The sequence below is a fragment of the Ambystoma mexicanum genome, chromosome 4p (assembly GCF_040938575.1).
Source record: "Ambystoma mexicanum isolate Mex_15411 chromosome 4p, UKY_AmexF1_1, whole genome shotgun sequence".
Lineage (NCBI taxonomy): Eukaryota > Metazoa > Chordata > Amphibia > Caudata > Ambystomatidae > Ambystoma > Ambystoma mexicanum.
In genome coordinates, this window is record NC_090927.1 from 1,142,984,752 (window position 1) to 1,143,009,562 (window position 24,811).

Genomic DNA, 24,811 nt, shown 5'->3' on the forward strand with positions numbered 1-24,811 from the left:
AGGACCAGTCAGCTTCCATGACTGATTTTCAACGTAATAATTTTGCTTCAACCTAATCATTATGAGGGTGATTTTTTTAAAGTATCGGATTTAGTGAAAATTGAACAGTTTTGCAGTTATTTATTTAATTTGCCTGTCTCGTTTCCTCATGTGAACCAATTTGAAATAATTCTTGCAAGAGGTGTGGCTCTTGGAGTTTCCAAATTTAGACGGTTATATAGTATTATTACAAAGTGCTATACAAGGCTCTCGAGGTATACTGTATGGGATCTATGTATACCAGTTAGGAATTCATTGGAAGCCCATTTATAATCTATAGACTCTTGCTACTTTGGGGTAGTATCTGCCCGCTTAATTTGGCCTTCGTGGAAAATCAAATTTTCACTAATACACAGATACTATATCACCGTTTCCATGGAGAAACTGTCTGGCTTGATACAATGCCTCATTACGACCCAGGCGGTAAGTTACCGCCTGGGTCGTACCTTTACCACCATGGCGTAAACTACGTAAAAGCAGGTGTTAAATCCTCCATGGCGCTAAGGGACCTCGGAATCAGGCGGTAAGGGTCGGCGCTGTTTACGCCGCCGTAAACCCCTTACCGCCTGGGTCCTAATGAATGGCATCTTACTCGCTTGCATCCAAAAGATAATTGCAACCTTTGTTTATTGCAGTGGACTTAAATTGTAGGTGTACTGATCAGAACAACTTCAGAGATTGCCAAAAATGTAATGCCCCTTTTAAACACCCACCATCTCTGACCCAGTGTATACATTGGGCAGAATGAATGCATAATTGGAATTTAACAAAAATAATTAGCAATGTCACAGGGGACATCCTCAGTCAGCAAACCTGGTAATGTACTAGCACTACATCCATACTGGATTACATTTAGGTATCCAAAGTTTTTTTTTTCAATGTGCCATTTTTTTTAACATAATAAAGACTGAAAGCAGTGATCGCTCGGCTATAATATTGTTACTACAACAGCAGTTCCATCACGCATACACTAAATCAGATTGTGTACGATTATATTTCCAACCATAGCACAATCCGTAAATATAAAAGAAGATCACAAACGCAACGCAGCTGACAACAATCAGCTGGAACAGAAATCCCGCTGAGATGCAGCGCCACCTGCTCCCCAGCAGTTTCACTTCCAAATTGACAAAATGGAAGAAAGAACAGCTGGATGCCCCTATTAAAGTAAAAGATGTTCTTGAGGTTATGAAAAAATTGAAAAATAAATATAGACCAGACGTTTTTTGATGTTCTTAACGTAGCTCCCCATAAATGTGACCATGCGGTCGTCAATATCTGGTGTCTCTGCTATGCCCTCCGGCAGATGTGGTCTTGGGGATTCCGCCCTCAACTTATTTCTGGCTTCTTTTGCCAGTGGAGTTCTGAGTCTTCTCTTTCTGTATGCTGCTATCTTAGTTGGCGGTTCCCATTCTGAGGAACGTGGATGGATCAAGGGGTCCGGGTCAAACTCGTCCCCAGCTTCTTCTTCCTTGTCTTCCACTTTCTTTTTCTTAGAAGCTCTATTACCTTCCTCTTCTTCTGAGGATATAATCTCAACTTCTTCTTCTGATGATTGCCTCCCGCAATCATCCTCATTGTATCCCTCTGAACTGTCTGAGGTTTCATCTCGCCATTTGCGCTCTTTATTTTTCTGGCTTTCTGCCTTTCTCTTGCCCTTTCCTTTCAGTGGCGAGCACAGGGGTCTTGGCCTTTTTGGCCTTGCATGCTTTCTTTCTTCCCCATTTATCCATTCCTTGTCCACTTGTCCCTCTTAGTTCCGCCATACCTTTGGAGAATGTTAGCCAGTCCTCCATGATTGCCAGCTGTTGTGAGCTGTGCCCCAGATTCTGTCCCGTAGCTTGGTGTAATATTTGAAACGTACCGGATTGTATTCTTTTTTGGCTTACTTGAGCTCTTCCCTCTTCACTGGAGCTGGTCATTACTGGATTTAACTGGGGACAGATGTACCACTGTTTGATCAGCCAACAAGTATCTTGGGTCTGCACCCGTCCAAAATATGTATTGTTAGGGCAGTTTATATTCAATTAGCACTCTTGAGGCTGTACAATTCTCTGCAAAACTCTTTACGGCTAGGTGGTGCTTCTCTTCTCAACTGTGTTATGTAAAGCTGTCCTCACATGTGCTTCGTGTTGTATTTCCAAGGAAACATCTACCGATTGCTGAAAACAAACAGCTTAGGTATGTAGAATGCCCCGATCGCTGAGAACAAACAGCATGGGTAAACAGAACACTCTGTTTTAATGCAGCGTCTGTCTTTCTGGGGTTCACACTACGCAAGTGTCACGGAAATGATCTTGAGGTGTTCCAGAACCCTGATAAATCCTGTCACGCTTCTCACACTTCTGTGACTGCAGTGCCCCCTTTCCTGACAATGAGGTGTTGCGGTCGCCGGAACCGTTTGTCCTGTTGCGATCCCGCTCCTATTAATAGATAAACTACCACAAAAGCCTGGGGAGATGTTCTGCAACATTCTACTACCATTGCGCACTATTGTTTGGATTAAACTATCTGAGAACTACTTCACCTAAGTCTTTCTATGCATATCACATTAAAACAGTAAAGTAATGCTGCCCAAGCAGCAAAGAAAGAGGATTGCACAAAATGGTGGACAAGATTTATAATGACGGTCAGTGACTATTGCTGGTTTAAGGATACATGTTAGAAAGAGCAGTAAATTTGCAAACTACAAAAGACTCTAAACTTATGGGGATTGTAGTTTTCGCATTTGTATGTTATTGTTATTTTTAATGATGCTGCTCGAATAGTAAAGTTGAGAGAAAACATAATCCTTTGCTCCCGTGTCTTTAATAGAATTATAACTTTCTGTAATGTATGTATGGAAAATCTGAATTTAACTCCTTTTACAAGGGTACTGAAATAGCAAGCTCTGTGTTAGAGGCACAGGTGACAATCATTCCCAAACTGGGGAAGTATCTGGGGTTGTGGCATCAAACATACCAATCACATCACTGAAAATAGATGAAAGAAAATACACACGCATTATTACCGGAAGACTTAAGCATATAATGCCCTACCTTATTGGCCAATAAAACCCCAGATCCATCCCTGTTATCAGTGCTAAATGCTAAAAAGACATTCAACAGCATGGACTGAGTTTTTTAGAAGCTAAACTCTGGAAATGTAAATCTGGTCTCAAAATCATAAAAATTATGATGACACATTACAAATACCCCTTTCCCAAATTGGATAAACTGGGCCATTACTGAGAAATCTGTATAAGGAAGAGGCACCTTTCAGGCCTGCCTCATGTCAACCTTTTTTTATTTGCAATATCGATGGGGCCTGTGGCGCTGGCCCTTTAAGGGCGCGCACGCGACGGAGTGAGGTCTCACTCCGTCGCGTGCGGGTATAAATAAACAGGGCATTCCCGGCGGCCTCAGAGCCACCGGGGAGCCCGCACCAGCAGCACTGTGTCTGCGTGTCTGTGTTCTGGGGCGTGGGGGCTCACGGGGCACGCAGCATGCAGCGACTGCTAACAGTGGCGACGAGCTGGAAATAGGACCTGGGAAAGGAGGTGACTTTCATCGGTGTGTGTATGATCCTACGTGAAGCGCACTTCATGAAACATGCCGCGGAGAGGGGACTAATCCACGCGGTCGGTGGCCATCTTTGATAATAGGCCCTGGGAGGTCGCTGCTTCATTCTGAAGCGACAGTGAGACATCCAGGCATCATTTTTGGATATTCTTGTGGCTGCCAGTCACAGGAGGCACTGAATGTGTTTCTTGAAGTGAATTTTTCGCATTTTTACTGTTTTTCATCGAGTATTGGGTGTGGAGCCAGGGAAGGTCTGCTGTTGTGTCCACACCCTGGGCCCACCCTGCTCAATTCTTGGGACCTCTGAACTGCCTGGCATCTGCCCTGCCATACTGAGGGACATTGTGATTGTGGGGAACCTTGATCCTAGAGGCTAGTGGCCACATCTGGTGCCTGTTAATCCTCAAAGGCCTGCCTAGGCCCATCTGTGAAGGAGGTGTGGTGGTGAGTTGCGGCCCTTGTTTTACCATTACATCAGGGGTGTCTGTGCACTCACCATCATGGACCCCAGCCAAGTTGGAGCTGCGGCCCAACAGCAAGCCCCTCCAGTAGTGGGCCAACAGCCACCACCTGTGTTACCATCAAGACCGCTACTGAAACCACCTGGAGTCCTGCAGCCAGTGCCTGAGTTTGATATCTCAGGCGCACCATCATGTCTCAGGCTAAGGTGGAAGATGTGGATGGACAGGTTAGAAATGTACTTTAGGGCCACCATGAAGACTAGTGGTGACAGTAAGGTGGCTACCCTTTTGTACTGTGCTGGCCCGGCGGTACATGAGGTGTTCCTGTCCCTCCAACCTGCAAATGGTTCATATGCGGCAGCAAAGGACGCTCTCCACAATCATTTTCTACCCATGGCAAATGCCGATTATGAACGATTCCTCATGGCTGCAGCCTGCCAAAAGGACGATGAGACACTCGACGTATTTTATGGGAGACTGCGCAGGCTGGCGGTACCCTGTGCCTGGAGTGACCCCAACACGATGATAAGGAGACAACTCATCCAGGGGTGTGTTTCTAGCAAGTTGTGCCGCCAGATCTATAGGGAGCCAGGCATCACCCTCCCCCGATTCCTGGAATTGGGGAGGTGCCATGAAGTCTCTGAGCTGCGGGCGATCCGCATGGAGGCAGGAGTGCCCCCCAACAAGGCGGAGGACATCTGTGCCATCGGCAGAGGCAGAGGATTTAGACACCCAGCAGGCAACCATGGGATAAGGGGGCAGTCATCAGCCAACTCATGTCTGAAATGCAGGTACGACCTCCCACATCCTGCAGAGTGCCAGGCCATTGGAAAAAAGTGTGGCCACTGTGGCGGTGCCAATCACTACGCCCATATGTGCAAGGCCATAACACCGACAATCATTCCAAGAGGGCCAGTCCGGGCGGGTTTCTTCCGCCAACAGCGTTCGTCAAATCTGGCCCAGATGGACCAAGGGGACGATGGAAATGGTCCAGAAGGTGAGGAAGAGGAAGAAGAAGAAGAAAATGTATTTTTCTTGTCCAGTCTGTGTGTTCTGCGGTCCAACTCCAAATGACAGCCCTGATGTAATGTCCTGGTGAATGAGGACTCTGTGCCGATGCTTGTGAACACTGGCGCATCTGTCAATGTAATGGCCAGGGAACATTATGACACCGTGCAATCCCACTTTGCCTATCCACACCGAAGGCGTGCATCTTCACGTTCGGGCGGGCACAGCTAATCCCGCCGGACGGTGCATTCATCGCAGATGTGAGGTATGGTGGAGCCAAAATCCAGGCCAGGTTCTACGTCACACCAGTGAGTAACAACACCTTACTGTGCTGTAGCAGAGGCTCTAGGCATCGTGACTTTTGCATACTCAGTCTACGTGGACGACATCCAGGTGCTGTTGAGCAAACAATCACCTCTGTTTGAGGGCATAGGACAGATGGCTGGTGAACCTGTCCGGCTACACATTGACAAATCTATCCAACCAGTGGCACTGACACATCGGCGAATGCCATTCCGCCTCAGAGACCTGGTGGATCAGGAACTAGATAACCTCGTCAAGCTGGACATTATCGAAAAGTTGTAGGGCCCCACACCATGGGTCTCCCCGATTGTGATTGCCCGGAAACCCAAACAGCCTGATTCGGTGAGAATTTGTGTGGACATGCGCCTGCCCGAAAAGGTGATAAAGCGTGAGAGACACCTAACCCCCACTATTGATGACATTATAACAGAGCTACAGGGTGCCAGGTTCTTTTCCAAACTGGACCACAGGGCCGGGTACCATCAGGTGGTGCTCCACCCCGAGTCACTATACATCACCACTTTCACCACTCACTGGGGGCTGTATAGATACAAGAGGCTCAGCTTTGGGGTGTCGTCAGCGGCAGAGGTCTTTCAAAATATCATCAGGGGCCCCTTGCAGGCCTGGAAGGGGTGCTTAATATTAGTGATGATATCCTGGTGTTCGCCAGGTCAGAGGCAGAACACCTGGCCTGTCTGGCAAAGACATTTGATCGCCTACGTTCCTTGGGACTCACACTGCACAGAGACAAGTGCGAATTTCTGAAGACCACAATAGAGTTTTTCGGCTTTGTCTTTGAGGCGGATGGAGTGTCTTCTGATCCGCGCAAGGTGAGAGACATTCAGGAGGCCAGGCCGCCAGAGAACGTGGCTGAGGTGAGGAGCTTTTTGGGCATGGTCACGTACTGTGGCCGGTTCATTCGGAACCTGGCATCCCGATCTGAACCACTGCGGACACTGACAAGGAAGGACATCACCTGGCAGTGGGGTTCACTGGAACAAGCAGCCTTCGATGACATCAAGGGCGCCCTCACTGCCGAGGACACTATGGCATTTTTTGACCTGGTGTTACAGACGGAGATCATCTTGGATGCCAGCCCCTACGGCCTTGGAGCGGTCCTCACTCAAGTGGGGGCTGACCAAGAAGTCCACCCGATAGCGTATGCCAGCAAGGCGCTATCGGACACTGAGCAGCGTTATTCGCAAATTGAGCGGGAGGCGCTGGCTGTGCTGTGGGGCTGTAGACATTTCCGAATGTATGTCCTAGGTAGGCCGGTGAGGGTGGTCACGGATCATAAGCCCCTACTTTCCATCCTAGCGGGCTCATCTTTCAAACCTCCTGTGAGGATAGAACGGTGGATGCTGGCGCTCCTGGAATATGGTGTGTCGCTGGTATACCACCCGGGCAGCAACAACGCAGCAGGCTTTCTCTCCAGGCACCCGAGAGGGAGCGATCAGCCATCCACGTGTGCAGAGGAGACGGATGAGCATATCCGGCTGGTGGTTGAGGCGGCCACGCCGAATTTGGTGCCGGTAGAAGACCTGGAATGGGCCTCGCAGGCAGATTAGTGCTTTGGGATCCTGAAGGCGGCCATGGAACACGGGGCCTGGAAGTCGGTGATGGAGTACCTGGCCCGGAGAACACACGAGGCAAAGGTAGCCATGGAACAACTCTGGCGGGTCCGCTAGGAACTGACATTTTCAGACTTGGGGCTACTGCTAAGAGGGGACAGAATAGTGATACCACAAGCCAAGGTGCAACAAATTGTCACCCTGGCACACCAAGGACAACAAAGAGCGCCGAAGACGAAGGCCCGCCTCCGACAGAAAGTGTGGTTACCGGAGCTGGAAAGGAGAGTGGATGAATGTGTGGCCTCCTGTGTGTGGTGCCAGGCAACCTCACCGGCGCTGCTTGAGCCAACCATCAAAACCATGCCCAGAGGGACTCAGCCGTGGGAGGTGATCCACGCAGACTTTGGGTCCACGTCCAGGGGCACACACTTCCTGGTGGTTGTAGATAAGTGGTCCCGATATCCTGAGGTGGAGTTTGTGGAGTCTGTGGCGTTTGAAAGAGTGGTGGTAGCGTTGGAGAAAATATTCGCCACCCATGGACTGCCCAAGGTACTATGCTCTGATAACGGTGCTCCGTTCCAGGGCGAGAGCTTCGCCGACCTCATGGAAGGGTATGGCATCCACCATAGGAAGGTCACGCCGCTGTGGCCCCGAGCAAACGGAGAAGCAGAGTGGATGATGCACACGCTGAACAAGGTTTCCGTATCGCACAAGGCAAAAGCGAATGCCTGCAAAGGGCACTATATGTGTTTCTGCGGGAACACAGGGCCACCCCGCACTCGTCCACGGGGGTGGCACCAGCGGAGGCACTGTTCCAGCATTGCCCGAGGGACATCATACCAGACGTGGGAGAGTGAACCTGCCGTCATCAACAATTAGCAGGTGGAAGAGGAGAGAAGGACAGAGATGGAGAATGCCCGGCGAGGCTTAAGACCACCAAGACTCACCCCGGGGGATGAAGTCCTGGTGAGAAATCATCATCCTCAGGGCAAGCTCTCCCTCACCTATGAGCCGGCTCTGTTGGACGTGGTGGCGGTGAAGGGGTCAATGGTGACCGCGTCTGATGAAACGGCATCTGTCACCAGGAATGCCAGCTTCTTTAAGAAACTGGGGAAACCAAGGGCAGAGACTATGGCGGACATGGACCTGGAGGAGGTGCCAGACGAAGGAGGTGGACCCTCAGGCCAAGTGGAGTCCCCGACCAGCGACATGCATGGAGAAGGAACACCAACCAGAGAGACAGGCAGGAGGTACCCTCTGAGGACAGGGCCAGGGAAACCTGCCCGTTTTACGGACTATGTCATGGACTAAATAATGGTTGTCATGTTGACAAGATCCAGGAGCCACTGGAGTATGATGCCACCGGGGGACCCAGGGTGGGTATCATTAAAGGGGTTTTCGGGGACTTTTTGATATTGTGTGCTGTGATGTTTTGTTAGTTAGGTCTTCCTTTTCAGTTGTTTGTTGTTATGGAAAAGGCGGAGTGTGGCACTCGCCCTTTAAGGGGGCGCACGCGACGGAGTGACGTCTCACTCCGTCGCGTGCGGGTATAAATAAACGGGGCGTTCCCGGCGGCCTCAGAGCCACCGGGGAGCCCGCACCAGCAGCACTGTGTCCGCCTGTCTGTGTTTGGGGGGTGGGGGCTCAAGGGGCGCGCGGCATGCAGCGACTGCTAACAGGGCCTCTGCTTGACTGCATTACGGGGAGCCCTCAGATGCAAGTGATATATTTTGGCCATAACCAACACACATTTTGTTCATTTGCTGTCTATGTAATTTTGTCTGTTTCAAATCCAGTGCCCTAGCAGAATATATAAAGGTATTAACGGTATTACCCAAATTGACCTTTTACAATTGACCTTTTGTCCTAATTGACCTAATTATAGTGGTCCTAATTGACCTTCTGCACAATTGACCTTTATATTATTTTAGTTATTTTATATATGTGTTGGGTTCGTTTTGGATTATAAATAATATAAGGGGATTGGGCAGGGGTTTGTGGGGGATTTTGGATTGGCTGGGGATTGCGGGGGGTTTTCCCCCGCATATTTGTCCTAATTGACCTTTTAAATTAGGTCGATTCTCCCGAGGTCAATTGTGAAAAGGTCAATTAGTATACATCCGAATTAACAATATTTGGCAAAGCATCAGGGTTTACAGTGTGTACCACGAAATCATATTTTTTTAATCTGACAGTCCCCAAATAGGACAAGAAAACTTTGGTGCATCTCTTTCTTTGAAAATGTTAAAAAGATATATAGGGTTCATACCAATAGACATCACGCTACGCATCTTGAAACTTTAGAAAGCCAACTACCCTCCCTGATTTATGTTAAAACGCTTTTGGGTGAAAAACTTTAATACAAAGTATTTTTATTCTATGTGTCAGACATAGGGCCTCATTCCGAGATTGGACGTAGCCATGGCGCTATTTGCGCCATGGCTGCCTCCAATACCGGGCCCGGCACCGGTGTAGTTCAATGGGGATTTACCGGTGCATTCCGACCCTCGAGGGACGGGTAAGTCCCCATTGAACCAGCAATTCCCCATTCCCATTGAGCCCCAATAGGGCTCAGTGGGAATGGGGAAGTAGCTAATAACGGTACCACAATTTGCGGTACAGTTATTAGCACCCTGGTCCCCTAGGGGGACCCGTAAAGGATGTGTGGTCAGACCACACGTTCTTTGAGGCTCCCGCTAAGGGACCTCAGAATTGGGTGGTAAAGGATTACTGGCACCGGTCTCCTTACCGGTGCCCGGTATCCCTTACCGGCCAACTTGTAATGACCCCCATAGTCCATCTAAAACACCCACCAAACTATCTCATTGGAAATATGTGGGTCCATGTAAGGTGGTCTGGTTTTAAGTGGTATCGAAGTGGTAATCCAACAATACCCACCAAACGCACATTTAATACATTCAGTGCTTTCGTACCCTAGTGAGGCCAGATCAGCCTTTTGCTAGAGTATGCATAGCTCTCAACTCACACGCTTTTGGCGGGTGTCATCCGCCTTGTAAAGGGCTGAATCACCCGCCAAGCCTCCTGCATGCCCATTCATTCCAATGGGCGTCTCACCCGCCACAAACAAAACCGGGTGATTTCACCCGCCTAGGCAGCATAAATGGTTGAGAGCTATGGAGTATGACAATAAGAGACATCAATTACCAAGTGCTCTGAAGTTGGATTTCTAGTAATAATTGCACTAAATAAAACGCCCAAAAAGTCTTACCCATAAAGTCAGTGAGTTTACCTGGTGTTGTGTAGACATTTACATTACAAATTATTGGCACAATACAATAGGTTACAGCACACACATTGGTAATTACTTTTAGTATATGTATCGTGTTTGGTAGTATTTTCTGAACATCAAAGAATTACTGATAATCTATATGTTTCATAATGGGACCTATGGAACCTTGCGTGTCAGCATAATGCATGGTTTTCTTCAGAAATTGAAGTATTGCTTTTACAGACAGCAAAAAAAAAAGAAAACAGGAAGGAAATCCAGCAGGCAAGAAGAAATACTACATTATCGCTGCACCCTGACATCAGAACCAGGATGGCCGAGTGGTTAAGGCGTTGGACTTAAGATCCAATGGACATGTGTCCGCGTGGGTTCGAGCCCCACTTCTGGTAGAGATATTTTACAAGTAAACAGTCCATTTCAGTAGTAGACTTGCAATGGAGAACGGTGCTTTTTTAGCAGATGAACAATATTGACAAATATCCTTGCAACGAATGAGACATCATTACATCAGGTACACATGACGAAAACAAATCCACGTTAAAATAGCAAAGCGTCAAAAAGCAATTTTGGTTTTGAGAAAACTACGTATAACATAAGTTTTTTTTATATATATAAAGATTACATCAAAAACTGCATATTAAATAGAAAATACAATTATTTTAATAAAACTAAGTAAAAATGACTACCAGGAGTGGGGTTCGAACCCACGCGGACAAACGTCCATTGGATCTTAAGTCCAACGCCTTAACCACTCGGCCATCCTGGTGTTGGTAAGCTTAACTCGCAAGACAGACTATATTGCTAAAACATAGACACCGTTTACTACGTTATACTTTTTCTATATTATTACGTATGGATGGATGGTAGTGATGTTTGTGAAACTATGCTTCACAACACTGTTCTAGCCGTGAGTACAATAGCTCAGCCTCACTCACGCAGTCAAGAGCGAAGCACGCCCACAGAGCAAGCTAAATAAATGACGTTAGGGCATCCAATCGCGTACAGTGACGATTTGGGTCTGTTTGCTCTGCACTGCAGGCAGGGTGGGTTTGTTCCTGCCACTCTAAATCGGAGATGGGTGGGACTGCTAATTCGCCTGAGAACGGGATTGGATTGGTTACCATTAAAACGTCGCATTTCACGTATTGTGCACATGCGCAGTGCGATAACTGTTACGCCAATGGTTTATACTCCGGAAGTGCTTGTTTTTTACCCTTGTTAACGGGTGGTCGAGGCCGAGGGTCGTTTACAGAAAGCAAGCCCTTTTAGACTCAACACTGCATCCATCTTATAAAGTGACACATATTAACCGCTCCACACCGTGACACAATTATCGTAAAATAGCAGATACGTGAAGCAGTAAGGCGAGCGTTGCAGCGCTCTCAAGTTTCCCATGGCCATGAACGAATGCTATCCAGTAGTGGGGTTTTTCACTCCGAAATCTGAGACTTGTAGTTTCTCTTTTATAGTTTTTTCCGTTCCCATTTCAAATGTAGGTAAACTACAAGTCCCAGAATGCCAAGTAAAACCAGGATTGGGTGGCCGTTTTTCGTAGGGGCACGGGAGACTTGAATTCTCTGGTTATGGCATAATGTTCCCATACCACTGAAGGAACATAGAAAACAGATTGTATATAGCCGCATCTTCATCATAAATGTGGATGAAGGGATTTTGGTTGGCTTGCACGGGGTGCTGCAACATACATGCCAACCCTCTCGATGGAGGTGGGACACTCACGATTTTTCCTATAAAAATGTTCCTATTTAAAACTTTCTCCCTTCTAAAATAATTTAAATGGGAAAATGAAATTCTCCCTCTTTAGGTGACAGAATCTTCCTTCCAGGCGCTGCAAAATGTTGGCATATGTGGTGTCCGGCTACATTAAGATGTGTCATGACTGGATGTTAATAAAAGGAGCCCCTGCACGCACGTGGGTTAGAACGGCGGCAGACTCCTGTCATGTCCATTTTTCTATTGTTACCTAGTTTGAGGCAAAGGAGTCAAGTCGCCTTTCTGTTACTTTGATTGTGGGCTGCGACCCATGTGTTATGGAAGAGGCGGGGCTACCGCCAACAAGCCAGTTGCTGTTTGATTAAATTGAAGGTCAGACGTGTTTCCCTGATCTCTGTGTCTTATTGTAGGTGCGTTATCATTGAATGCTGTATGCCGGCCGTAGCCCATAATCATCAGAAGAATAATGCTAACAATGGCGACAAGGATTCGCGATTCACCGCCGAGACACTGCAGCATGAGGTGGGTGTGCTCCGCACGGTCCCCGACTTCATCCACGCAAGCAAATTTCAATCGGACGGCATACGTTCTGGTGCAGCCAACACGTGCTCCTCCGAAGCTCCATTACGAGACAACACAAATTCACCAGTGCAAGCGTTTGGAATGGAAACCTGAAAGCCGCTTGTCTTTCGTGAACATTCCAGCGTATCATGATACACTGCAGCAGTCAGACACGAACAGCCTGGCCCCCAGGTGGGCCAGATGGCTAAAAAAGCTTCACATCTATATTGAGGCAGCAGGCGTGAGAGAAGAACGCAGACTGTGCGCCATATTATTGCATTCGCTAGGTCCAACAGTACATGATATTGTATTTGGAATGGCAGAATCCAATACAGACTCATTCCAAGGCATAATTGACTCATTAAACACCTACTTTGCACCACTGAGAAATGTTGACTATAAAAGACACATTTTCCACATGACTACGCAGGAAAATGGTGAAAACATGGACAATTTTGTTATGTGACTAAGAAAAAGAGCTAAATATTGTGACTTTGACAAATACTCGACTGACGAAGCTCTCAAATCGCAAGCCATTGCCGGCTGTGGATCACCAGATTTTCGCAAAAAACTTCTCCAAAAAAGCAGGACACTTGATGAAATTCTCCAGCTAGCAAGAGCTGACTCGGCACTGGCGCTGCAGACAGAATCACTTGGTAACATCAAAATTACGCAGTCTAACACAATGTGCCCCATTTGCACCCCTACAGACATAGCTGAACAAAAGAAATGCTACAGGTGTGGGTTCAAATTCCCGCATGTAGGCCTGTGTCCTGCGATAGGGCATCAATGCGACTAATGCAGTGGTGAAAACCGTTTCCAATCTGTAGAAACATAAAATTCTTTCAATCAACGGATTCCAGCAAAGAAACTTGGAGACAAGATGGCCGATATTCAAGGCAGGAAAGCCTGCACCCTTGCACGAGACACATCTCCACCGCCAGCAGGCGTCGGTCTCACAGCTCGTTGCGAAAACAGTCACACACCACCAGATAACTTGATGAAAGGAGAGACAGCTCCAGCCGCCGCAAGAACAGACATGATTCGCAACTAAGAAAATCGAGACAAAAGATTAGGTATTTAAATGAGTCCCCTCAAGAGAGACACAGATCACAGTCATCATCTTCCAGTGGAGAACGCAAGAGAGGCTACGTACACGTCATCGGAAACAACACAGCTATTGAATACAGCCCTATGCTATTTCTACAACTGAAGGGACAAAGTCAAGAATTTCTAATTGACACAGGTGCCACCGTAAACGTAATCGATGATGCTGTTTACCTGTCGCTCACCACAAAGAAAGTCTTAAAACAAGCCAACACTCTAATATACCTGTATGGGTCGAACAAACCACTAAACTGCCAAGGCGACAACGTGTCAATACAAAGACAAGTATCAGAAAGTAAAAATCTACGTCATCAAGGTAGAAGTTCCAGGAGGTAGCATATTAAGCTTTAAGTCGGCCATTCAGATGGGCCTCATTCATATCATGTACCAGATCATGTCTGTCTATACCACCAGCCCAAAAGACATGATCCACAAAATGTTTCCAGCTCTTTTCAAAGGTTTGGGAAAATTAAAAGGCAAACAAGTCAAACTCCACATAAATCCACACATGCCTCCTACAGCTCAACATTACAGGGGCATTCCCCTCAACATCCAGAGAGTAGTAGAGGATGAAATTCAGTATTTGCTACAACAATATATCATAGAACCAGCATCCGGACCAACACCATGGGTTTTTCCGATTGTGTCCGTGCCTAAAAAGGACAACAAATCCAGACTCTGCATCCTTGTGGACATGAGAGCCCCAAACGTGGCCATCGAAAGAGAGTGTCATCTTGCCCCAAGAATGACGGATATGATGCACCTACTCCATGGATCCAAAGTGTTTTCTAAATTGGTCTTAAACAAAGGCTATCACCAGCTTGAACTGCACCAATCATCAAGATATGTCACCACTTTCTTGACTCATCTGGGTCTCTTCAGATATAAAAGACTTAGTTTCGGAGTGTCATCCGCTGCCGAAATTTTCCAAAATGCAATTCATCTGGTAATTAAACACATCCCAAATTGTCTAAATTACAGCGATGACATTCTAATCTTTGGCATCACTCACGAGGCACACGATGACACCCTCAAACGAGTATGCATGGCACTCGAAGATGTACAGCTCACACTCAACCCGGACAAATGCGAGATTAGAAAATCTACCTTAAAATTCTTTGGACACATCTTTTCCAGCAACGGCCTACAACTGGATCCTGAAAGGTACAAGCACTGGTGGAAGCTCCCACGCATACATCAACATCTGCAGTACGCTCTTTTCTAGGAATGGCTAGCTACTGCACACGCTATATTCAGGACTTTGCGTCTGTAAGCACACCCCTCAGACTGCTCACGGGGAAGCACCAAGAATTTCACTGGTCAAATGAATGCGAAGAATCCTTCCAAGAAATCAAACAGCGCTTTGCGTCGGCCTCCTGCATGGAATACTATGACCCCAGCTACGACACAGAAGTGACTGTAGATGCCAGTCCAGTGGGGCTAGGAGCAATCTTGGCACAATCCAAATCAGGAGCGCCACTTGACTCCCCCAGACACATAGTGGCTTACGCAAGTCGTAGCCTATCAACAACCGAATGTGCTTACTCTCAACCAGAAAAGGAAAGCCTAGCGGTTGTGTGGGCATGCAAGCACTACCATTTATTCTTATATGGGCGCCCATTTACCATCATCACCGACCATCAGGCTCTCACTACCATCTACGGCAAACCCACGGTCAAAATACTGCCACGCATAGCCAGGTGGAGGCTGAGGCTACAGGAATATTCATTCAAGATCATTTACCACCCAGGCAAGGACAACAATCCCGCAGATTTCCTGTCCAGATACCCACTCCCCGCTCAGGATGAACGCCAATCAATTAAGGCAAACCAATACGTCAACTACCTCATCAGAAATGTGCTTCCTAAATCCATCACAACAGTTCAACTCATAGAAGCGACGCAGAGTGACCATCTGCTCCAGACAGTGCAGGAATGCCTAAAAACTGGGCATTGGCATGGAAGACGACATCATGGGCACCATCTTTCGCCCGAAGAAGAGGCTCACCTACACACCTTCAAACTCATCAAGCACACGCTATCCATGTCACCTGATGGCCTTCTATTGAAGGAAAACAGAATTGTCATACCATGCTGCCTGCAACAACGAGTGCTAGACATAGCTCACACGGGACACCAGGGAGTGGTGTCAACAAAGGGGCAACTCCGAACCAAAGTGTGGTTTCCCCAAATGGATGAGAAGGTAGAGTCACTTCTGAGCAAGTGTTTTGCATGCCAACCCGTTGCCCCGCGCACCTTCCCAGAACCACTGAAACTGTCAACAATGCTGCAGCAAGTATGGGATGAAGTGTCGATCGATATGTTTGGTCCACTAGCAAATGGCAAGTACGCACTCGTTATCATTGACGAGATGTCTCGATTCCCAGAGGTCCACCTCATTCATTCCACGAGTGCTCAGGCAGTAATACCAGCCCTAGATAAAACTTTCACATACTATGGCATCCCATCAATTGTGAAATCGGCTAATGGACCACCCTTCAGTGGACATGATTTCGCCATGTTTGCAGAGCACCTAGGTTTCCAACACAGAAAAATCACACTTCTATGGCGGCAAGCCAATGGAATGGCTGAAAAATTACTGAGCAATCTCAAGCGTGCTCTACAAATTTGCTCTATCACCAATGGATCGTATATGCAAGCCATTTGCACGCTACTGCGAGAATAGCGAAACACGCCCCACAGCACAACGGGTGAATGTCCATCAGCTCTAATGTTTGGCCGGGTCATACGCACCACACTGCCACACAACCCGCGCGCCATCCTACCCACCACTTGTGGCAACAGCGCACAAATGAAAGACAAGACAAGCAAAATGAAAATGAAGCAATATGCAGATCGCCGCAGGCACGCAAGGCCAAGTCTCATTCAAATAGGTGACCAAGTCCTGGTCATACAAAGTCAAAACACCAAAGACACCCTGGTGTTTAAGCTGGAACCCCTGACAGTAACCCACATACATGGATCCATGATCATGGCAGCCAGCCCTCAAGGAACCATCACACGTAATTCATTGTTCTTCAGAACTCTCGACGGAGATCAAGAACCTGTGGGTACCACTGTAGAGATGGCAGATGAGTCCTCCAAAATAGAGTCTGATTACAGAGAAGAGGACAGAGATGCAGATGGCAGCGATAGTGACAGCACCGGCTCGTCAGGGCCCCCGCTCATGCGCAGTCCGTCACAGAGGACAATACGCAAACCGAGTCGCTGGATAGAAGAGATTAACTAAGTAATCCCAGTTAAATATTAAGCAAGGGGGAGATGTGATGTCCCTATTTCTATTGTTACCTAGAGTCTCCTTTCTGTTACTTTGATTGTTTGTGGGCTGCGACCCACGTGTTATGGAAGAGGCGGGACTACTGCCAAAAAGCCAGTTGCTGTTTGATTAAATTGAAGGTCAGACGTGATTCCCTGATCTCCGTGTCTTATTGTATGTGCGTCATCATTGAATGCTGTATGCCGGGCCATGGCCCAAAATCATCAGAAAAATAATATTAACAACTACAACAATGGATTTACTGTGTCCGTCTCTCACTATGTGCCTGCAGGTCTGCACTGTGTGATCACGGCCCTGCAGACCTTGTTGCTTTGGGACCCTCAGGCCAGCACTCTGGCCTTGGTCCACACAGGCTGTTCTATCAACCGGATGATCCAGGCAACACAGCAAGGTGCCCCCTAGGGTGGCCAACTGTCCCGTAATTTGCGGGATTGTCTCGTAATTGGGGACTGTGTCCCACAGTTTTGGCTCTGCGGGATGTGGGTTGTCCTGACTTACTCTCTTCGACCACAACTTGTGCTCCAACAGAGCAAGTCAGGAGTCACAATTAGGCATGCTGCTGGCTGGGCTGGCCGCTGCAGGGCACTGTCTCACAGACTAGCTGCTGCTTGCCAGCCACTGTTATTCCCATTTGCGGGAAATGTGTGTATATGACCCCCTCCCCGTCTATAAGAGCGGGGAGGGGGTCATATACACACATTTCACTCAAATTGGAATAACAGTGGCTGGCAAGTGGCAGCTAATCTGTGAACAAGAGTCCTATTGCAGTGTACCCGTAACTGCTGAAGTGACAGGCCTGCTGCATTGATTCTGCCCAGTGAATGACGCTGTGACGTTATCACCACCTTGTGTCCTGCAAAAGGATCTCAAAGTTGGCTACCCTAGTGCCCCCAGCATGATGGAGCTGGCTCGAGTGGCCTTGCCGGGTCCCACAACAATGGCGACGAGGAAGGAGAAGGACCCTGTGATGCGTCCCGTCCCCCTGAAGATGAGAGGTGAGGAGGCATCCACCGCCGCTGAGGAGAGTGAAGATGCGCAGCACCCTGCCGGCTACCTCACCCCAGCCGCGGTCCTCAATCAAGAGGTTGCTCATGCGGCAGGGATGAAAGTGAGCCTGGAATATCTGCTGCATCCGCCGCCACCGCGTACGTTTGATCCCACCACCTGGAGAAAGTGTGCAACCCCGAGATCGGAGCTCCAAGATAAGTTACTGGTGAAGCGACATCCCCCCGCGTTGTGGAGGAAGAGAGTGATACTAGCAGCGCTGCTGCAATACAAAAGAATTCTCTTGCCCGAGGGAGAGAAGGTGCTGCTCGCCCATGTGCGAGCTGGGGTAAGGTGAGTGTCCAGCCCATCCTGCCCTGCAAGCAGCGGCAGCCCATGCCTGCACTCTGGCGGTGCCGGCAGCCCTCGCAAGTATACCGGGCTGGCAGTAGTGAAAAATAAAGCACTCCGGTGTCAGAGCATTTGCAATCAGTGGCGCCGCTGCTCAGAAAAGATCCTGGACTGCCAGCGGTGAAAATAGAGACCTGCTGCCCTGAACAGATTCTGGACTGGCAAGCACTGAAAATAGAGACCCGCTGCCCTGAACAGATCCTGGGCTGCCCTGCAGTGAAATGATAAAGTGCTGCAAGTGGGTGCGTGGGCGCAATGAAAATGAATATGTCTCCCACCCGAGGGGAAATGCATTGCTCCATGTTGGAGCGTAGAAAGAATGATATGATATGGTATGGAATTTATAATGCGCCTATACACAAGTCTTTCAAGAATGATCCTGGGCATCTGGCGGTGAATTGGAAAAACAAAATTAATTAACGAAATCAACGCCGCTACGCAGTGCAAACGTAAATTCAAGTGCTCCATGTCAGCACTATGTAAACAAATTGTATATGGCTCTTAGGTGCGTCCCAGGCCAGGCAGACGGTGATCCAATGTAGAACGCTGTGATCAGAGCTGACAACATATTAAGGAAAGAGATAACTAAAAGGGAATAGGAAGGACGCCCTTTTGTTTGATGTTGTACACAGAGCCCATCATTTTAAATCTGCAGCTTTTTGTGCTGCTGTCAACGACAAATTAATATCAGCCACAGGAGACTGATTGCCTTTGTGTTGCTTCATCTGGCAAGTAATGAAGATTACCCCTGCTAGATGCACAGGGAGTATTAATTCTATTAAAGACTAGGAGGCGAGCATTATGCATCAACTTCAATTTAATACTCTTCAGCAGTTTCAACAAAACACCAGAAAACTCTGAAAAGTGTTCATGACCAACTTTTCCTTTTCTGAACTATAACTCCCAAAGTCTCTGTAGTCCAGTCCTGCACAGCCAAGCTATGACACACATCCTGTCCTTGGGCTCCTCCTCTCTTTTACGTGCTCTGAACTGACTCTTGAACTTTATAACCATGCCCCGCCAACAGTGCGAAGACTTCAAAACTTGTCAACTGGAACAATGCCATTCCCTCGCCTTCCTGTTCCTCAACTTAGGTTCCGATAACTGTCTCCATCTGCCCTCAGTTATTCTTCTGCTCTTCCCCTAGGAACATACAATGAACAAATTTAGGGTGGCGTCCATGTACTGATGTAATCCACAAATATCACATTATAAACAATACATGATCGGGTGGGAATTTAATGCTCGCCTCCTAATCTTTCATCGAATGAATTATCCCTGCACAGCTAGCAGGGGTAATCTTCATTCTATGGCAAGACTGGAGGCGAGCATTATACTTGTTCAAAGCTTTCCTAACACTGTAACAGCCAGACTCTCAGTCGGCTTGAAGTAAAACTCTTTAAATGTACGACCACTAGCCCAATCAGCTGCTAGCATAATCTCTCGTAATGATGCAACTGTCGTAAAGGCTCCTGTAGTCATCTCCCCTTCTTACAGAATGCGCCCTATACATTCTCAAATGAATACCTGCTGCTTGCATTACCTCTTTAACCCACCTTGCAATGGTGGCTGTCGCAACCTCCTGAAAAGGCTTCCAACGCGCTATTAGCAATTGTGTGGTACTGGCAGCTCTACAGTCTGCTGTCCTACTTTCATACTCTCTAATGCATTTTGCTACGCACCATATAGGTTTACTCAGGAAATAAGGATAATGGACCGTATTGGTCCCTGACTTAGTCCTTTTAAATATGGAGAATGTCAATTCTTTTGGACCAAATTATCTTCTATTAATCTCAAGTGCCTTGACATCCGACACGCACTTGCATGATATTAAACATAACAGCATCGCTAGTTTACCTGATAACTGTTTCAGAGACATGTATCTATCCGCTGGCCAGCTCTCTTATAAGCGCAACACTATTGTCACGTCCCACACTGTATTATACCTAGGCTCTGGGGGTATCTTATATCTAGCTCCTCTGATGAGCCTCACTACTGCCTGATGTTCCCCTGATGGAACCGCCTCAATTGGCAAGTGCCCTGCAGAAATCGTGGATTTGTATACCCCTACGGTATGAAATGCTCTCCCGTCCTGCAAGAACTGTGCTAAGCAATTCAGTATAGTCACTACAGGGGCCGAAATGAGATGAATATTTCTCCCTCTACACCAGTTTGTCCATTTGGCCCAAGCCGTGTCGTAGCTCCTCCTAGTGGATGGAGTCCAGGATTCAGTGATAAGCTCTGCAGCCTTGTATGAAATTCCTGGCAGCACCCAGCGTCTCCTGATATCCTGCACGCGACGAGTGGGAGAGGCTCTCTCACTCTCAGAGGATGACACGACCCAGCTGGGTTCGTGAGGAGTTGCTGTCCTTCTTGAAGAACTAATGGCAAATCCGCTGCTAGCAACATTAGTGTCGGGAACCACACTTGTGACTTCCACAGTGGTGCTACTAAAATTAATTCCACTCTCCCCCCCAACACTTTGCTAGAACTTTGTTCAGCATCACAAAGGGGGGAAATGCGTAGTGTGGACCCCCTGACCATTCCTGTAGAAATGCACCCGTGCCCTGTGCCTTCGGGTCTAGCCTCCGGCTGAAGTAAATGGCTGTCTGGGCATTGAGACGGGATGCAAAGAGGTCTATGTGTACTGGACCCCACTTCAAATTCAGGGTCTGAAATACTGCTGGATCCAGTCTCCAGTCGCTGAAGTCCTTCAGGTAACGAGAGTTCCAGTCGGACACCACATTAAGTGCCCCCGGCAGGTACTCTGCTGTCACTGAAGTTCCTGACTGGAGGCAGAAGTGCCAAAAATATTTCATAGCTCCGCCAGCAACTTGGACTTTGTTCCTCCTATGTGATTTATGTACCAGACTGCCGAGATATTGTCCATCTTTAGCAGAACGCACAACCTCACCTTTCCTCTCGTGAAAGCTTTGATCGCAAATTATCCTGCCAGAAGTTTCAAGCAATTTATGTGTAGGCGAAGCTCCTCTTCGCTCCATTTCCCTCCTGTCTCCAGCTCTCTGCATCTTGCTCCCCAGCCTATGCGACTGGTGTCTGACTTTATTACTAGGTCTTGACTGTCTCCGAAGATGGCACGCCCATTCCAGGTGTCCATATTGTTCAACCACCATTCCAGTTCCGTGATGGACTCCTGATCTAAAGGTACTTTCTGATGTTATTTCAAACCCTGCTGCAGGGGTTTTATCTTTAGTCGCTGCAGCGCTCGATAGTGCAAAGGAGCCGGAAAAATTGCCTAAATGGAGGCTGCTGGTACCCCTACTATCCTCGACAGAACTCTGAGAGAAATCAACTGCTTGCTCAAGAAGGCTCTGATCTCCCTTTTGATATCTCTTATCTTCCAGACTGGTAACTCTAGCGTTGCTTTCCTGGTGTTTAGGACGAATCCCAGGAAATCTAATCTCTGAGCTGGCGTGGCGTCTGACTTCTCCACGTTCACCAGAAAACCCGGCGATAATAGTAGCTCCTGCACCCATACTGTCTGGTAGTTTAGCGTGCCCCGGCCCTCTGCTAGGAGTAATAGGTCATCTAGATATATAATCAACCTGATACCCTTCTCTCGAATCGCTGCTGCTACTGGCTTCATCAGTTTGGTAAAAGCCCAGGGAGCTGACACAAGCCCGAATCACATTGTCTTGAATTGCCAGAGCTGTCTGTTCCAGCGAAAAGCTAGGAACGTTCTGTAATCCTTTTGCACTGGTACCGTTAGATAAGCATCTTTTAGGTCTAGCCTCGTCAGCCAGTCTCCCTCTCTTAGGGAGTCTCTGAGCTGATGGATACCCTCCATCTTGAAATGGCGGTACACAATCCAACCATTTAATTCTTTTAGATTTATAACCGTCCGAACCTTCTCCTTCCTGTGCACTAGGAACACATTGCTAAAAAAACTGGGGGGTGCTGTGCACTCGTCTATGGCGTCTTTCTGCGCTAACTGGTTCAGCTCGCAATCTAAACATTTTTGCTCCACTAGTGCTAAGCGCTGCTGGTGTGGCCAGCTTGACTGCAGAGGCGGTTGTATGAACTCCAGCTGCAGATCTCTGACGGTTTGCAATATCCAAGCATCGCTGGAAAGCGCGCACAAATTTCCCCAGAACATTCTCGTTCTTCCCTCTACCGGAGAATACTCTGCTTCTCTCATCTGGTGTAAAGCCTTGTCCACGACCGGTTCCTCTTCCTCTGCGCCCTCTAGGGAAGTGTCCCCTGGCCAGGAAGAAGGTGTATTGCTGTTTGTTTTCCCAGTATTGGGCTCTGGGATTAGGGGGCCTTCTTCCCCCTTGCGAGCGACCGGCAGCACATCCCCTGAAGCGACCGTTGCCGGCAAAAACTCTGTTTGGAAAAAACCTCCGTCTGGAGGTCGGCGCCTTTTCAAGGGATGTGTATGTGCCGACGAACCGGCCCATCTCCTTCCCATAAATTTCACCAAAGAGGAGACCTTCTGCCGCTTCCCCGGCTTCGTATGATGTGAGGTCGCTCAGCTTCGGGTTAATCTTGAGCAGCAGACCTCGCCTTCTCTCTGAAGAGATGGCACAGTTTGTGTTGCCTAGAAGGCAGACCGCCCTTTGCGCCCAGCTCGCCAGTGCATCGGGGTACACTTCCTCCCCCGTGTCCTTAGCCCTTTCCGCTAGGTCCATTATCTTGGCGAGAGGACCCGTTAAATCTAGCACCTTCTCTTGACAGCTTCTCCATGATCTGTCAATACCCTTACGCGGATCTTTACTGTTCTTAGACACGAAGGTGAACATCTTAGGATCTAGCCCAGGGGTCTCTGCCACTTTTCCCTGGAGGTCTGGGTGTGGGCATTACTTCTTTGTCGTGAGCCTTTCGTAATCTTATTGCCATATATTGCCATATATTGTGCGACCCTGTTGGAGGGCTGCCAGTCTTAGGAGCTCGGGTTCCAGATACTGTCTGGGTCAAACATGTCCTCCGTGTCCTCCTGCTCATCCTCTAGATGTTTCTCCTTGTGGGTTCTCTTCCCGCTTCTGGGTTTCGCACATTCCTCCTCTGCTACCTCCTCTCCTTCGTGGGAGGAGTGTTCTCCCTCTGCTGGCTCCTCTTCCGAGCCTGGGTCATCTTCTCCTGTATTGTCTTCCCCTGGAATGGGGGTCGTGAGGCTTGGCACTGCCTGACGTCATAGGTAAGCTTCTTTAAGCTTAGCGAATGCGTTGGCTGCCTCTGGGGTCTTCTGTTTCACCCCGTCTGATTGCCCCAGAGGGTCGTAAGAGGTTATTCTCTTTCAGGCATGTGTACTCCCCATCAACCCTGTCTTCGAGGGTCCCATGGGTGTGCTCTCAGTCTTCTTGGTGCTCTCTCTGGGCTGATTTAGTATTGCTTCTAGAGTCTCCAGCCTCTCCTGCAGGAGTCTCACCCCCTGTGCCACTGCATCGACCAGCAAGCTTCCCAGCACCTCCTTGAAGCTGACAGCGAGGTCGAGAGGCTGCTCTTCCTCGCTCCACTCAAATTCTGACATCTTTTAAAGCGTGCTGTGTGCCAAGTAACTGTAGCAGGTGTCTTTGCACGCCCACGTCGCTTGGTCTGATGCATATGTTTCAATATATTTCTTTTTCTTTTTTTTTTGTGGCTTGCACCAGACTGTCTCAATATCTTGTTTCCCCCTCCAATAGGCTGTTCGTATTCAAACCTCCAACCCTTGGTGGCTAAATTGCTCGCAGCAGGTTCAATATGCCTGGATCTGTGGAACAGCAATTCTTCCCTTTTCGCGGGATATAGGCTTGCTTTCCAGCGGACCCTCAGCTAGTCTGAAATGCTGGCAATATCACGCATTCAGTTATACTGAAATCGTATAGATATATGCTCTAAATTTCACCGCCGGGCCCAGCGTCAGCTCTGCTCTCCGGCGCTTTCTAAATGTGATGCTGGAATGCGCTCCGGCTCTGTCTACCCAAGGGTGGGGGCCGAAAGCGCTCCAAAAGCTCTCGCTCCACAACGGTGGGGGAGAAGAGCTAGACTGCTTGCTCACTCCGTGAGGCTGAGCTAAGCCCCTAACATGCCGGTCATACGGCACGGGCCGTTTGCCTCGCAGCGACGCAGCAAATGTACTTACCTTGCTGTTATCCTACAGCTGCGGTCGCCCAATCTCTGATCTTGAGGTGCTAAATACGCCTGATGCGCGTCACGGCACGCTTGAGAAATATTTATTAATAATCACATATACCTGTTGTTATGCTACTCTACATAACATTCCTGCTCACATTTCCCCTCCTAATTATCTATATATAGCTAAACAAAAGCAATACATGGAGAGGTGAAAAAAACACTTATCTGCTGAAGAGCAGTAAAAGAAGAGGAGGAGCCCAGGGACAGTGTTGTGTGGGGGTCTAGTTGTTGTGGGCAATGTGAGCGTCATGACTGTGTCATGACGCTCGCGTGCCCAGTTAATAAAAGGGGCTGTGCTTGCGCTGCGAGGGCAGAGCAGCAGAGCCCCAGGAAGTGGCAACTCGTGTCTGTGCTTATTGTGTGTGTGGGCCTGCCACGTGGTCTTGGCCTTGT

At 48.2% G+C, this 24,811-nt stretch overlaps 1 long non-coding RNA gene and 2 other non-coding genes across 3 annotated transcripts in view; 2 read left to right on the forward strand and 1 right to left on the reverse strand.

Annotated features, from left to right (window-relative positions):
• LOC138452660 (uncharacterized) overlaps positions 1-24,811 on the forward strand; it is a 101,535-nt gene that overhangs the window by 50,876 nt on the left and 25,848 nt on the right. The window lies entirely within an intron of this gene.
• TRNAL-UAA (transfer RNA leucine (anticodon UAA)) lies at positions 10,496-10,578 on the forward strand. The gene has a single exon. It is a non-coding gene; the product is annotated as a tRNA-Leu (tRNA).
• Positions 10,873-10,955, reverse strand: TRNAL-UAA (transfer RNA leucine (anticodon UAA)). The gene has a single exon. It is a non-coding gene; the product is annotated as a tRNA-Leu (tRNA).